Here is a 16,484-nt window from a genome sequence, read left to right as displayed (position 1 = left end):
CTGACAGGCCCTGAGAAGAGGACAGTGTGGCTGGTGGACAGGTGAGAGGAGGGGAGACCGGTTTGCTCCTAGGGCCCAGGGCAGGGGTGGCAGGGCACATGGAGGGAGTCCCTGTCTTCTGCATTGTCTCTGTGGTTTCTCTTTTACAGGGTTGGGAGCAGCAGGTGGCTGCCTCTGTGTCCCAGGAAGGGCAGGATGTGGAGACAGAGGTGTTGGGAGCATCCACTTCTCACAGATCCAGGCACTTGGCTTGAATTGAAGCCAGGCGCTTTGGCAGAGGGAACCCAGGGAACTTCTGGGCCTTTCCTCGGCCCTTTCTGGAGGATATTCTTTTTTAAAAAGGTGTTTTGAGACAGGATCTCACTGTGTATGTGGTCCCGGCTGGCCTGGATTGTGTGGAACTCCGTTTATATTTGCCTCCTGGGTGCTGGGGTTATAGGCACGCGACTCCATGCCTGGTGTCTTTCTGGGGAATGGACACAATGCTGGAGATGGAACCCAGGCCTCCCGTGTTCCACACAAATGCTCCATCTGTGAGTCACACCCATAGCCTGCCCGGCTGCTTTTAGTACAGAGTGGGGGGAGTCTTGGCTTTTCTTCAGAGAAGGATGCAAAACATCACCATTACCAATAACCAAAGGACACTGTATTTCATCCACCTCTGTCTTCCTCCCTAACAGAGGATGCTGGGATAGTCAGGATGCCAGTCAAGACGTACAATTTAAGTTCAACAACAACAACAACAACAAAACACAACAGAGAGTTTGTTGCTCTGAAAAGTTCATGCTGCCTCCATATATATATATATATATACATACATACATATATATATATATATATATATATATATATATATATATATATATCCCTTTGAATAAGGTCTCAATCTCAATCTGCATTAGTCCAGGCTGGCCTGGAACTCACCTTGTAGTGGAGGCTAGCCTCAAACTCCCAAGTCTTTCACTCTCCTAAATGCTGGGACTGTACCACGCCCTGTAATGCCTGGCGTCATCCCTTCCTGAGGACGCAGTACGGCTTCGCAACCAGTCACGGGCGGATTCCTCCAGAGACACTGGGAACCGAGCCCAGCGTGGTGGAGTGTCTGCAGGAGCCGGTCATGCAACTTTGAGGAATCCTGGATGCTGCCTGCAATGCTGACCAACTCCCTTCTGGGAACACCGTGCCATTGTGCCACCCCCACCTCTGCCAGGGTAGCCGGACTGGCCTTGAACTGGCTACGTGGGCGAGGACGACCTTGAACTCTTGACCGTCTTGCTTCTGTCTCCTAATTGCTAGGACCGCAGGTGTGCAGTGCAGCCCCCGTTTACACTGTGCTGGAGGAGATCAGACCCTGAGTTTTGTTCACGCGGGGCCAGCACACTCATTGTCCATGGGGTCACATCCATAGCCCTGTATTGACATTTTAGCCAGTTATTTGGTTTTGCAGATTGTTCTAAACTTTGATTATGTCTGCTGTTTAAAGGTGTTTGAGAAGTGCTCAGTACTGAGCATAGGGTCTCATACGTGGTAAGCGTGTGCCCCACTACTGAGCTCCCCTGCACCCCCGGTGCCCATCATCAGTCTTAAATGATTGCCCAGGGTTCGGCCGTGTGAGCCCTAGGTTACTTCAGCCATTGTTCCCTTGAGACAGGAGACACGTCAAGCAGGGTCTCAGCTTTTAAGAACACGATAAGCTATTGTGGAGAACATATAGAGTTCACGCGTGTGTGTGTGTGTGTGTGTGTGTGTGTGTGTCTGCCTGCTTTCTTAGGCTAACTGCTAGGATTAAAACTCCTGAGTTTGCAGGTGCCCACGGAATCAAACTGTGGTCATCGAAACCTGGCTGTCGTCCTCCAGCATCCGGTGCAGGACTCTATTCCGGTCAGCAGCGTCCCTGTCTACTCTCCCAGCCCTTGATATTCCACAGCCTTACAATTCCGTTTGTGCTAAGCATGGGGCAGGCACCCGGAGAATTGGAGTTCAAGGCCAGCCTGGGAAGACTCCACTTCAAAACAGACAACTTTTTATTTCAAACACCAGACAACCCCCACCACATTTTATTGTGAGAATTAGCTTTATTTTCACACGTGTGATTACGTTCGTGTTTCTTTTGTGCGTTTCCTGTCTGTGTTTTCAGCCCATTGTCCCATTGATGTGTCATTTTCCCATAACCTTCCCCACTTGAGGAAGCCTCTGAGATCTGGGAAATCTGAGGTCTGGAATCAGTGTGCAGAGTCCCCTCATCCTCGTCTGGTTTGCAGATGGGGCGCCTGATGCTGGTGACCTGCAAAGGGAAAGGAGGAAGGGGCACCTGGTTTCTGGCGGGACCGCAGAGGCCTTGCTGCCAGTTTCACGTCGCTCAGGAGGGAGCCTGGGGCACCCGGCTGGAGCTTGTGAGAAAGGAGAAATGGTGTTGGAGACAGGGAAGTGGTGAGGCGGAGGGGAACCAAGAGTGTGTGTGTGGGGGGAAGGGCAGCGTGGGCGGCTGCTCTGGGTACCTGTACTGCTCCGGGGTCCCCATAACCTCTCACTTCTAGGACCTTACTCCTCAGATTTCACCGAGGCTTCCTTCTGTTTCCCAGTGGCTTCCCAGGTGCGGACGCAGATGCCTGAAACATCATCATCGTTGTAGGGAGGCTTCCTTTCGAGGGTACAGTGGTGTAAACCCACCCCCTCCTTACGCCATCATACAATTGACTTTTCTTTCCTTCTATATCCCTGGAGAAGGATAAATGTCAATCATTCACACTTCAGTTATAGGAACCTTGCACATTAAGAAGGGCAGCGTTGGTGTGGGCGTTTCCTGCCACGAGCCTGGCTCCTTCTCTAGAACGCCCTTTGCTACCACCCGGTTCGGAAACCAGAAGCTCTCTCCAGTGCTTCCCGTCCCGAGTTTGCTTATTTTTCTTATTATGATTATTTTTAACCACCTAACTCCCAGGTTATACATTTTATTTTATCTTTCTTGTGATTCGGTTGATAGTTCTACAATCAGCAGCGTCTCTAAGGGTGGGGGTTTGAATGACAGAAAAAAAGAATTGTAAAACCCACTCGGGTTGAAGAGAGGGCTCAGCGCAGCACTGACTGCAGCCGGGCAGTGGTGGCACACGCCTTTAATCCCATCACTCAGGAGGTAGAGACAGGAGGATCTCTGTGAGTCTGAGGCCAGCCTGGTCTACAGACCAGCCAAGGCTACACAGAGGGACCTTGTCTCAAAAAAACAAAAAAACCAAACCAAACCAACCAACCAACTAAACAAACAAACAAAAAAAAAAAAAAAAAAAAGAAAAGAAAAGAAAGAAAGAAAAAGAAAAAGAAAAGAAGAAAAAGGGAGGGAGCAGTGGCTGCTCTTCAGAGGACCCGAGTTTGGTTCCCAGCACCTGCTTCCCACGGCTCACAACAGCCTGTAACCTTAACTTCAGGCATCAAACTCTCTGTTGACTTCTGCAGACATCTGCATACACACACACACACACACACACACACACACACACACACACCCCTCCTCAAATATTTAAATATAAATTCTGCAACAAACAAACTAATTTGGCTCTGTTGGGAGGGAAGAAGGGGAAGTCCAGGATCCTTTTTAGACGTGCTGTTTGGAACCAACAAGAATTTCTGTCTAGTTAGCTTGCTTTTGAGCTGGACCATGCTCTGCTGTGTGAAGAGCATCCCTCACACTGAGCACATCCTATTCCGATAAACACCCACAGGAGGGCAGCACCTGCTCCACTCGAGGTGAGATGCGGAGCACAGGAACTCTGAGCCCCTTGCTCCCCTCTTTTCTTGGCCCTGGATCTTTTTGTGATAGTCCAACATGTCTCCAAGCCTGTCCCGCATTTCCAGGCTATTATTTTTTCTGTTGTTCAGATCGAGTTGGCTCGTGTCTTTAGGTTCCCTACCCTCTTCCCTTTTATCTTTATTCTGCTGTAGAGTCAACCTATGGGGTTTTAAACTATGGTTATTGCAATTTTTAAAGATTTATTTTCTGTTTTTATGTGTGTCTGGGCGTGTGTCTGTGTGTAAGCATGTGCACATGTGTGTAAGCGGGTGCCTGAGGAATTCAGAAGAGGGTGTTGGGTCCCCTAGGGCTGGACAGTTACACGCAGTTGTGAGTGGCTGGGCATCGGTTCCGGGATTCGAACTCCAGTCTTCATTATTGAACAGCAAGCCCTCTTAACCACTGAGTCATCTCTCTAACCTTTCTTTTGACAGGGTTGCCTGTACCCCAGGCTAGCCTCAAATTCACTACGTGGTGAAGTATGACCTTGAACTCACGACCTGCCTGATTCTGATTTGGTCTTTCTCTGCAAGCCGAACCCCTCACTTTGGGCCTCTTGAGATGGGGGTTCCTTCTCACCAAAGCGAGTTTGGTGGGGCTCCCTGACCACCCCAATGCTCCATCCTGTGTCCCAGGAATTCTACTGAAGTATTTTCAAGGCATCAAACATTATCAGGGCTCTTCGGAGAAGTCTATTCAGTTTTTCCGGAAGCAGAACAGGATGTGGCACCAAACAAAAGCTGGCATTTCCGTACCTTTCCCCCAGGACCCGGGAGCTGGCTCAGCTCCCCCTTCTGCCCAGTGAGTCTTTCTGTCCAGGGAATGGAAATCTTTCCTGATCAGACAACAGTGATGGGTGCTTACAGACTGAGGAACCTAAGTTTTGAATTTTAATTTGTCTGAGATGGGGTCTCTTGTATCTCATCTGAAAGTTGCTAAATACCTGAGGATGACCTGGAGCTAATCCTCCTGCCTCTGCGCCTCAGTACCTGAGACTCCCATCTGCACAAGGTCCCTGGGTTGTTAGGTGCTGGGGAATCAAACCTAAGGCTTTGTCTCCACAAGGCAAGCCCTCTAACTCAGCTGCATTTCCAGCCTACACTTACTTAATTCAACTTTTTTTTTTTGAGACAGGGTTTCTCTGTGTAAACTTCCCTGACTATTGTGGAACTCACTCTAGACTAGGCTGACCTGGAACTCATAGATACACCTGCCTTTGCTTCCGAGTGCTGGGACTAATGGTGTGCATCACCACGGCCCAGCCACATTAATTTTTTAGAATTTAATTTTTTGTGTATGGGTATGTGCCTGTATGAATGTCTGTGAACTGCTTGAATGCCTAGCACCCGAAGAGGCCAGAGGAGGGCGTCACAGCCCCTGGAACTGGAGCTGCAGATGGTTGTGAGTTACCACGTGGGTGCTGGGAAGTGCACCTAGGTCTTCTGGAAGAGCAGCTGACACTCTGAGGAAACTTTCCAACCCCCTTTAATTTACTTTTGAGACAGGATCTCATGTAGCTCAGGCTGGCCTTGAACTCACCAGACACTCTGTCTCCTTCTTCCCCATATCACGGGTGTGCAATGCCATCCCTGGTTTATGCTGAGCTAAGGTTTGAACCTACAACCTTGTGCTTGTGAGGCAAGCCCTCTACCTCAGCCTTCCTTGGTTTGTTTCAGTGCTGGGAATATAGAATCCAGGGTACCACCCTTAGCGAGGTGCTCCACCCCGTGTTACCCCCTCCATTTCCTCTGTTTAAATGGATTTCAGGAGAATCATCCAGCCAGAGGTGGCTGCAGTATGAACAGCTCAATGCCATCTCTTCCCTTGGGACAAAGGTGGCTTGCGGTGGTCTGTCCTGATACACATGGAGTCTAAGCAATGCCTCTCTTTCTGGGTTGCTGCAGGCTTGTGCGTCTGAAGAGACTGGATTAAGGGGCTGGGGAGATGGCTCAGTGGTTAAGAGCACTGGCTGCTCTTGCAGAGGACCCAGGTTTGGTTCCCAGCACCTACATGGCAGCTCTCAACCATTCATAACTCCAGTTCCAGAGGATGTGACGCCCTCTGCTGGCAACTATGGGCACTGCATGCAAATGGTGCCCGGACATAGAGTACTCATACATACACATAAGAACTAAATATGCATTGCTGGGGACTGCAGACCCTCAGACCCTGAACTTTCTATGACACTTTGCCTGCCGGAGTGAACAGCTTGTTTTCCTGTGCTTGCAGCACCTCTGAGCACGAGACCCTCATGAGTTCCTGATAACAAGGAAGTGGTTACTGGTGGGCTTGCAGCTGAAAAATCCCGAGAGCTAGGGGCGTGGCCAATAGTCAAGGAGAGCACTATATAAGCTTCCCTGGAGCATAATACAATTGGCATTCTTGTTTCGGGAGTGACCCATGTCTCTGTGTGACCGATCGCGGTTCCAGGTGGTGCAGGCGCCACAATGCATCTCTGGAAAACAGGAAGAGTGGGAAAAGCAGAACACGGTACACTGCTGGCCCTTGCCTCTAACAGTGGTAGAATTAGGTGCACACCAAAGAATTATTTTTTAAATAAATGACATAGTATCAGTAGGTAATTGATTTGGAGGAAATACATCTATTTTATATACTTCTGTTCTTGGTCGTGAGATGTCTTGGGGGTGAAATGGGCTGTGAGTGGGTTCTTCTCTCAGCCACACCCAGTGGCCTCATCCTTAGGAAAAAGACAATGCGCTGGTGTAAAGCAACTCTGGAGAGTCATGCAGGAGTCCGGCACGCGGTGAGTCCTCAAGCCTCTGGAATGGCTGGGATTTGCCCTTTTCATTAACGGAAGTGAGCCCTATTCCCTTCCCGAGTTCCCAAGTGACCCTTTCCTCCTCGGAGAGCCTTTATGTGGCCTGTCTCTCCACAGTCTGCTCCCTTACAGCGGACCCGCCCACACCTCACGCCCATGCTCTGGATCTCTCACAACGCCCAGAGCCTGCACTGGCCTCACGGTGGTGGCTGCGAAGCGGCCCCCAGGGGACAGTGGCTCTGGAGCTGACCTCATGGTGCTGGTCCCTCAAGACAGGAAGACCTGCATGAGAACTCTGCCTGCCCACCTCAGCTGACCAGAGCAGCAAAAGCCAGAGTCCCTCAAGTGACCCAGATTCTCTTAAAGTGCAGATTTGGGAAGCTCAAAGCTGCCAGTAAAGTTTGCTGTTTGTCCTAACTGTCACCTACCAGGAAGCCTAGTCTGCCTCTTAGCCAGAGGCTAAGAGAGGCTCTCCTTGTAGCCACACCTCAGGACGCCTCTCAGAGGCCCAAGGTCATTCCTTTGACGTGCAGTCGTCCCAAAGGACAGCCTCCGTGTCCTGTTCTCTTGGGAGAACAGGATGCTAAGGTCAGCTAGCCCTTCTGGCCCGGGCACTTCTGCCCCCACAACCCTTTCTGCCCCTCACTCAGAGCCCTCCTGAGCCAATATGAGTTAGTTGTTTTCTTGTTCTAAGCAAACACCCGAGAAAGGCAACTTTAGGAAGAAGGGCTTTATATTTCAGCTCAAGGTCTGAGGGAATGAAGTCTGAGGGCGGAGGAGGCGGCAGCAGGCGCATAAGCAGCTGGCTCATCCTACCCACAGTGGGGAAGCAAGATGGGTGCTGGGGCGCAGCTGGCTTCTTCCTGTTTTACTCAGCTATTGACCTTGGCCGTGGGAGGGGGGACCACACCAGGGTGACTCTTCCCTTCTCAGTTATACATCCTTGGAAGCACTCTCCCGGTGTGTGTGTGTGTGTGCGTGTGTGTGTGTGTGCGTGTGTGTGTGTCCTGGGACATTTGCCCTCCAGACAAGTTGACTAGGGAGGATCACACCCTGCTTGCCTGTCTCCTCTTCACACAAAGGAACCCAGCACAGCTTGGGTCCAGCAGTTACTGAAGAGAGCTGACTTCCATCACATCAGCTAAAATCGAATGTGACAACACAGGTCTCTTCTGGAAAGTCTGTCCTAGGAGGAGTGGGTGGTCAAGGGAAATCCCTGTTCCCCAGGGCTGGGATCCTGGCCAGATGGAGTGTGCCCTTAAGCAGATTGTGCCCAGGCCCCAAGTCAGTGAGCCAGTCAGCCCCTCTGATTGTCATGCTACTTGACTTTGAACAGCCTGGGGAGGTGGGCAGAAGGTGGAGACAGCCTGAGTTAGGGGATATCTGTTTGGTGAAGGGCTGGGAGAGATGGCTGAGCCAGTCCCTGAGGCTAGGAGGCTTTTGGGGTTACCACTTTTCCAGAAACATTTGTCACACCCAAGAATAGACTTGGACAGCCTTTATTGGACACATAAGGTTTAATAAAGACTAAGTTTGAAATGTTCTTTTTTTTTGAAATGTTCTGTTTTAAATTTAGAAATACACGGATAGGCAAAAGTTGAAGATATTCATATGAGTTATTTATTTTTTATGGAGGGAAAATAATTGCACTGCCACCGAATATGAGGAAGAAATTAAAATATAGGACACATTTGTAAGAGTTAAAAAATTCATAAGCATATATGAATTCCTCAGCACGATTAATGGACAAATCAAACAAACAAACAAGAAATGGCTTGGTCCTCAGTAACTGTCTTCAGGTTTCATCCCCAGGGACCCAAAGGGCTGGCATCTCTGCTTTTCTTGACATCTTTCTACCACTCTGTTGAGCCTTTGCAAACACTTGCTGAGTGTAGGGAGCGTGGAACCAGAGATCTCTCTCGGCCTCTGGAGGAAGCAAGTCCTGGGCAGTCAAAGCCAGGGCTCAGGGTGTCTGAGCGGGTTTGGTCAGGGGGCTGGGGGTTAAGACAGGAAAGGAGGAAGTGGGAGGTAACAGAATGGAGGTGTGACACACGGGATAGCAGGTGGGGGGACAGTCCAGGATCTGCTGTGGCTGAGGAAGTAGACTCAGGGAGGGCTGGGAGAGCCCATGGTGCGTGGCGTGGGTGGATCCAGGCTGCAGTGTGCGTCAAAGACGACAGCCCAAAGTGACTGTACTGCAGCTGACTAGCTGACTGGGCTGTCTCTTCATGGTCTACTCTCTTTGGTGTGTCTCTAGTCTGTGGTTGGTGCCGATGGTGAGGCTGGGAGTGCCTCCATGGTCTCTCATCGCCTTGGGTCAGCCTGCCCTCTTGTGTCCTCAGAGCCCAGCTTTAGGCAGGAGGAGAATCTGTCTGGAAAAAGGATCTCTGTTAACAACGTCACGTCCTCCAACTTTCCCAAGCACGGCGGGAGAGACAGTTTTAACAGGTCCAAATGGACTTCTTGGATCCACGACCTGGTCACATCACTGCCATTCAGCTGCAAAGTGTGTTAACAGGGAAATCCAAGGGCATCTACATGCCCTGCTGGGAACTGGCTGCTTTGTCACATTGTGACCACATGGGGGCAGCAGAGGCCGAGGAAATGCAATTGGGATTTCCTGCATGGTGCATGAAAAGCAAACCTATATACAGATTTATTTTTACTTTACTTATGTGTATGTGTGTATATCTTGGTGAGCCTATGCCTCATGTGTGCAGTGTCCAACTGAGGCCCCGAGAACATAGGATCCCTAGAGCTGGAGTTACAGGTGTTTGAACATGAGGGTGCTGGGAACAAAACTTGGATTCTCTGAAAGAGCACCCTACGAGCTGAACCATCTCTCCAGCAGCTGGCCTAGCATTTCACACACCCTTGGAATAGGGTACTGAGGGGTCCTGTCAGGCTCTGGTCCCACTGTGAGATGCACGGTTCTTTCAAGCCCCTTAGATGCTCTTTACCACTAAGACTTAGAACTCAGAGCTCACAAACATGCACTACAGCACAGAGATTATACAAGAGAAATCCAGAAACACAGAGAAGAGAGAGTGAACTCTTCAGTAGAAGTTTCAGTGAACCCCAGTCTCCACTTCCCCTAGATCAGTGGAGCACTCCCCACAGTGATGTCCCCGTCTGGAGAGTCATCTGGCGCTCTCTCTCTCTTCTCTCTCTCTCTCTCTCTCTCTCTCTCCTACAGAGCTCTTGTGGAACTCAATATTTAGACCAGCCTGGACTCAAACTGACAGAGATCCATCTGCTCTGACTGTGCTAGTATTAAAGGTGTCTGCCACCTCACTCAGTCCCCACCCCCATTTTGAGACAGGTTTCACACAGCTCAGGCTGACTTTGACTGCTCCCTGTAGCTACGAATGTCCCTGAGTTCCTGATCACCCGGCCTCTCCCTTCTGAGCCCTGAGAGGGCAGGCCTGCCTCATTCTACAGCGTCAGGATCACGTGTCCACCAGCACAGCCAGCTATGGCTTCTGTACCAGTGCTTATGGTCAGCGCAGCTGGATGTGACCATGGTGCCCTGGGAGAGGACACAGTGGACAAGCAGTCAGGTTCCTCAATGTCCTCTCAGGCTGTCTGATCTGCTCCTGGCCATTGCTCCCCCTTCCCACTCCCCATGGAAAGCAGAGGCTGGGGTCTCAGGAGGAAATAAGGTTTGTAACATCAAGGCACCTGGAGTCCAAGGTTCCTTGCAGGCTCCTGCTGAGTCTGTGAAGCCTGGAGTGGGGGTTGGGCAGGACTGGGGATGAGGGGGAGTGTCAGGTGGGCACAGGGAAGAGAGATTTCTGGAAACTTATTTCCTTTATCTTAGTAGTTGCTGGAGCTAGAACAGGGCTCCTGGTGTCACCTCTAATGCAGTCCTGACGGGAGTCGACATAACTCAGATGAGTCCAGCGGCTCCTGGTGTCACCTCTAATGCAGTCCTGACAGGAGTCGACATAACTCAGATGAGTCCAGCGGCTCCTGGTGTCACCTCTAATGCAGTCCTGACAGGAGTCGACATAACTCAGATGAGTCCAGCGGCTCCTGGTGTCACCTCTAATGCAGTCCTGACAGGAGTCGACATAACTCAGATGAGTCCAGCGGCTCCTGGTGTCACCTCTAATGCAGTCCTGACGGGAGTCGACATAACTCAGATGAGTCCAGCGGCTCCTGGTGTCACCTCTAATGCAGTCCTGACAGGAGTCGACATAACTCAGATGAGTCCAGCGGCTCCTGATGCTTCACAGAGATCCAGTGAGGTCTCCTTTACTTCTTTCTGTCACCCCACAGCCTTTCTGTAACAAGTGTGACCCCAGGAATATCCCCAGTGGACAGCGTTGGTGGTGACCAGGGTGAGGGTGAGTTGGGGTGATGAGGTGAGCTTCCACCTCTTCCTGACAGAGAAACACGCCCTGTTCCCATTGCTTCAGCTTCCAGTTCTGATGGATGGAGCTCCAGGTGTTCTGTGGGCTGGGAATGCTCTGCTGGAGCGGCTGGGACAAAGTCTCTGGAGAGGGGGAATGACTTAGGTCATGGCTTCCTATGCCCATTTTGTCATGTAGACTGAAAAACACCTCTTCCCCAGGCGACTTTCTAATTACCATAGAAGGAGCAGAGTGACATTAGCATGTCCTGACCACTTGCTTAGGATGGTGTCAGGTTGTCTCACTATTAAAAGGCTAGGCGACCACCATCTGGTCTTGTGCCTTGCAGGTCGCTCAGAACTCTGACTGCCATACAATGTAGGAGAAGGACCATCTGGGACACTAACCTGCTTTCTGCACAGCCTCCCGCTGCTGTGGCACAGAGGCCCTGGTGAGCCCCCCCCTCAGGACAGGCTGTGTCCCCACACTGAGGACAGAGGGCCTGGTGAGCCCCCTTCAGGACAGGCTGTGTCCCCACACTGAGGACAAAGGGCCTGTGTGGGAAAATGCAGACAGGGACGACTGTGGTGTGAGAGGTGACTGGGAAGGACTGGACTGACACACAAACTCACACTGACAACTCACACGCACATTCCACAGTCTTCACACACGCACGAGGTTCATGGGACAAAACTCTTACGGGTGAAGTTTTTCTTTTCCCACCAGGGACCCAGGCATCCAGGGAACTGGACACCTTAGAGTCTGACATCCTCCTTCCAGCGAGCCTGTGTCCTCTCCTGCTGCACACAAGGCTGGAAACTGTCCAGGCTCCGTCCCAGGAGCCCTGACACCCACTGCCATCACTGCCCAGCTTAAATAGGAAAAGTAAAGCCATGTGTGGTTAATGTAGCCATGAATTGATGGAGGGGTGATTATTGCAGCAATGGAAAACACAAAACACAGATTAACATTCCTCCAGTCTCAGAAATAAGTCATAAAATAAAGAATGCTTCTGAAAGCCGGGCAGTGGTGGCTCACACCTTTAATCCGAGCACTTGGAAGGCAGAGGCAGGCAGATTTCTGTTGCTGCAGTCAGCGCAGCCTGGATAGCCAAGACTGGTGGCGGGGATGTGTGTGTGTGTGTGTGTGTGTGTGTGTGTGTGAAGAACACAAACATTCTTGTCAATTACAAACGATAAGGAAGTTCTGTTCTCAGTCAGGGGGAATGAGGGCAGCTGGATCACAACATCTGTGAGTTCAAGGCCAGCCTGGTCTACAAGAGCTAGTTCTAATATAGGCTCCAAAGCTACAGAGAAACCCTATCTCAAAAACCAAAACCAAAACAAAATAAAACAGGATAGAGAAAAGTTTGACTTTGTGTTGCCTGCGTATTATAATGCTCAATGTGTTAAAAGGTGTTAATGGAAAATTCTTCCACAGGGAATGTTAAGCAGCCCCACCTTGTGTCAATATTTTGTACAACAGCCATGAGAACCAAATCATAAACAGTTTCCTCAATCTAAAAATTATCGTTATATGGATGATATCTAACTGGATGTTTCAGATGCAGATACCTTAGAAAAAGTGTTTGATAAAGTAAAGAGAATTTTGCTTTGCTAGGGATTACAAATTGTTACTGAAAAAAAACACAAAGAAGAGATTCTATCAATTATCTAGGATATAAAATAGGTTTACAGAAAATTCAGCCACAGAAAGTACAAATCAGGAGGGATCAATTACGAACTCTTAATGATTTTCAAAAGTTGCTGGGAGATATTAACTGGCTACAGCCCATAATTGGACTAATTACTTGAGATCTAAGTAATTTATCTCAAACCTTATGAGGTGATAAGGACTTAAATAATCCAAAAAAATTATCACTTGAGGCTGAGAGAGAATTGGCTTTGGTAGAAAAAAGATCACAGGATGCACATCTGGATCCCCTGGATCCAGACCTTGATTGTATCCCAGCCATTCATTCATTCATTCTTCCTTCTACTCACTTTTATAAAGGAAGGAATTCTTCTTCTTCTTCTTCTTCTTCTTCTTCTTCTTCTTCTTCTTCTTCTTCTTCTTCTTCTTCTTCTTCTCCTTCTCCTTCTCCTCCTCCTCCTCCTCCTCTTCCTCCTCCTCCTCCTTCTCTTTCTCCTTCTCATTTGTATTTTGTTTTGTTAGACCAGGCTGGCCTTGAACTCACAGAGATTCACCTGCCTTTGCCTCCCTAGTGCTCGAATTAAAGGTGTGTGCCACTACCACCCGGCTATAAAGGAATTCTTAAGCAGAAGATAATATTTTAGAGTGGATATTTTTAGCACACAAATTAAGTAAAGAAATAAAGCCCTATGTAGACAAGTTTTCTGAACTGATTCTGAAAGGAAAAGTGAGACTCCATCAATCAGTAGAAAGAGCCATAGCTGAAACTGTGGTACCTTTTACTGATGGTGAAATTGCCTCATTATGGGCAGAAAATGGGCATTGGCAAAGATCTTGCAGTAATTTTTTGTGCGAGATGAACAACAAATATTCCCAAAGCAAGAGACTTCAGTTTATAAAAAGAACTAATTGAATTCTCCCTTATATATTAAAAAGGACACCAATCTCTGGGGTCCCTACATTCTATACTGATGCAAATAAATCAGGAAAGGCATATATGTCCGGAAAATAAGTAAAGTTGCTCAAAGTCCTTGTGATTCAGTTAAAAACTCAAAGCGATATGCCAATATTATGGTTACTAACTCTCAATATGCAGAGTTGTTTTACATATTGAAACATTGAGCTTATTCCGTATGATTCAGAATTATCTTTGCTATTTATCCAGCTACAACAAGCAATCAGAAATAGAAATTATCCTTTGTATGTAACACATATCAGATCCCATAAGAGTCTACCAGGCTCTAGCACAGGTAATGATGAAATTGATCAGCAATTAACAGGAAATGTGCTAGAAGTCTCAGAATTTCATAAAAACACCATGTTACAAGAACATGTTTAAAAAAGGCTTTTTTCTGTTACTTGGCAACAAGCCAAGGAAATTATAAGGAAAGGCCCTACTTGTTCTTTGTATAACCAAACTCCATTACCTGCAGGAAGTAACCCAAAAGGTACCCAAAGAAATGGAATTTGGCAAATAGATGTGTTTCATTTTGCAAGGTTTGGAAAATTGCAGTATGTGCACCATATTATAGACATATTCAGGATTGAAATGGGCAACTGGTCTGCGTTCTGACAAGGCTGATTCTGTAATTACACACTTACATCATGAGGATATCTGTACAAATTAAGACAGACAATGCTTCAGCAGATGTCTCTAGTAAAGTGAAACAGGTTTTTGCATATTACAACGTAAAGCATATTACAGGTGTACCACACAACCCTACAGGACAAACAGTTAGAGAAAGGTCTAATCACATTTTAAGAGCTATGCCTAATAAACAGAAGGGAGTAATAAAGACCCCAGAGGTGGATCACACAAGGCTCTGTTACCTGTAACATTTTAAATGCTAATGAGAAAGTGATGACAGCTGCAGAGAGACAGTGAGTAATAGAAAAAACACTGCTGAGTTAAATCAGGCTGAATACTTTAAAGATGTGTTGACTCAGAATGGAAACCAGGGTGTGTGTTCGCTTGGGGAAGGGGTTCTGCGTTTGTTTCCATAGGGGAAGAAAGTTGTGGATTCCATCAAGAAGGACAAAGTTTTGATTTGAGCAGGAGAAACCTCTTGATTATGAGAGGTGATAGCTCATCGAACATTGTGGCCATTGAGTCTAAACTAACTTATAAGACCAACAAATGCCTTTCATTTGATCAGACAAAACCTGCCAAAAATGGGAACTCCCCAAAGGTAGGGTTGAGGAAAGGTTTTGGTTTTTCTTTCCAGGAGAATAAAAGCAAGCATCCAACTAAGGAGTGTGCAGACCACTGGACAGAGGAGACACCTGGAGAAGAAGGACGAATCCTCAGGGGAGAGAGCAATTGACCTGATGGGACAGCACAAACCCAACGGGACAAATTCTCATAAATCTTCCCAGATGTTTGTCTTTATATTCTCTACAGACATACAAGGCAAATGGTCGTTTGTAGTCCCAGTTCAATTAAAAATTAAAGCGGTCTTTTGAGTTTGAGTGTGTCTCTCTTCTTCTCTAAACCCAAGCATGCTTGTTAAAGGAAAATCCAAATCTCTTTCTCATGTCAGAAGAGTCACCTGCTGTGGGACAGAAGTTCAAGGCCCGACTGGTCTACAAAATGACTTCCAGGACAGCCAGGGCTGTTAAGCAGAGAAACCCTGTCTTGAAAAACAAGCAACAACAAAGGATGTTGTTTGTGCCATACTTCTTGAATATTCAGGCAATATTTATTCTTTCCAAGTCTCTAGTGGGGTTGAAAACTAGATAGTTAAACCATTTTCTTTGTTACCAAATTCAGAAAAGAAACTTAGAAAAGAGATGTAAAGTTTATAAGGTTGAGAGACATATAAGCTTGAGATGTTTATCTTAGAAATGTTTAAGGTCTAAAAAGATAGTTCTAGGATAGTAATACAGGTTATATTAGAAAGTGGTTTATGTATAAAACTTTGGAGTCATCCAGGTATCGTAGATAATAGAGTATTTTCTCAGAAAATTTCAAATATAAATGGATTGGACATTGTAAATGTAATTGTTTGTTTTTTGTTTGTTTTTGTTTTGTTTTGAGACAGGGTTTCTCTGTCGGTTTGTAGCCTGCCCTGGAACTCACTCTGTAGACCAGACTAGCCTCAAACTCACAGAGATCTGTCTGCCTCTACCTCCTGAGTGCTGGGATTAAAGGTGTGCGCCACCACCATCACATGCAAATGTAATTCCTACCTGATAATTGTTCTTATTGTACATGGTTTCACTATGTTAGAGTTAAAACTTTTCCTTTTTATTTATTTAGACAAAGGGGAAATGTTGAGGGATATTTAATTGTACTGTGAAATTCTAAGACTGTTAATAAAGGTATCCTTGAATCAGGGTGTGCAGCCATAGAGGTTTTGGAGAACCTAGGATACACATAAGATAGAGAGGCAGAGAAAAGAGTAGGGCAGAACCTGTAAAGATTCATGGGCATTTTCAATGTGGGAGAGCATGGAGAAAGAGAGAGGATCAGCTGTTTTCTCCTCCATTGCTTTCTTGACCTATCAACTTTTTACCCTAATATCTGACTCCTGAGTTTTATTAATAATAGAACAATTTATATAAAAAATCCACATATCTGTGTTCCCTGCTTGAGGAGTGGATTTCCTCCACTCCAGATAGAGACAGTAGCAGCAGACCAAGGAAAACATCCATCCACAGTCAGCTCGGTGAGCCCTGAGCTCACTGGTCCCTCACAGGAGCCTGGGTGAGTCAGGGATAACCACTGACAGCCGCCCCCCCAGCGCATGCGCAAGTCCGCTCACACAGCTGCACCACTGCAGTCCCCCGCACAGCTCCCAGCTGTTCCACTCCAGTCTCCTCTCCCTCAGGAACCGCAGCTGGTTTAACCCTGAGAGGGAAGCGCTACATTGTGTCAGCTCCATGAATCTGTAGCTTCTTGTGTTTCCTGAGC

The 16,484-nt window shown here is 47.7% G+C and overlaps 1 long non-coding RNA gene across 1 annotated transcript; it reads left to right on the top strand.

Annotated features, from left to right (window-relative positions):
• The first annotated feature begins 10,384 nt into the window (after positions 1-10,384).
• On the top strand, positions 10,385-15,018 carry LOC148119220 (uncharacterized). The gene is made up of 3 exons (XR_015735511.1): positions 10,385-10,912; positions 11,268-11,369; positions 14,797-15,018. It is a non-coding gene; the product is annotated as an uncharacterized LOC148119220 (long non-coding RNA).
• Positions 15,019-16,484: the final 1,466 nt, after the last annotated feature.

Source organism: Myodes glareolus, chromosome 18 (assembly GCF_982192425.1).
Source record: "Myodes glareolus chromosome 18, mMyoGla1.1, whole genome shotgun sequence".
Classification (NCBI taxonomy): Eukaryota; Metazoa; Chordata; class Mammalia; order Rodentia; family Cricetidae; genus Myodes; species Myodes glareolus.
Note: the sequence above shows the minus strand (reverse complement) of the source record. Positions and strands in the feature narration are given on the sequence as shown.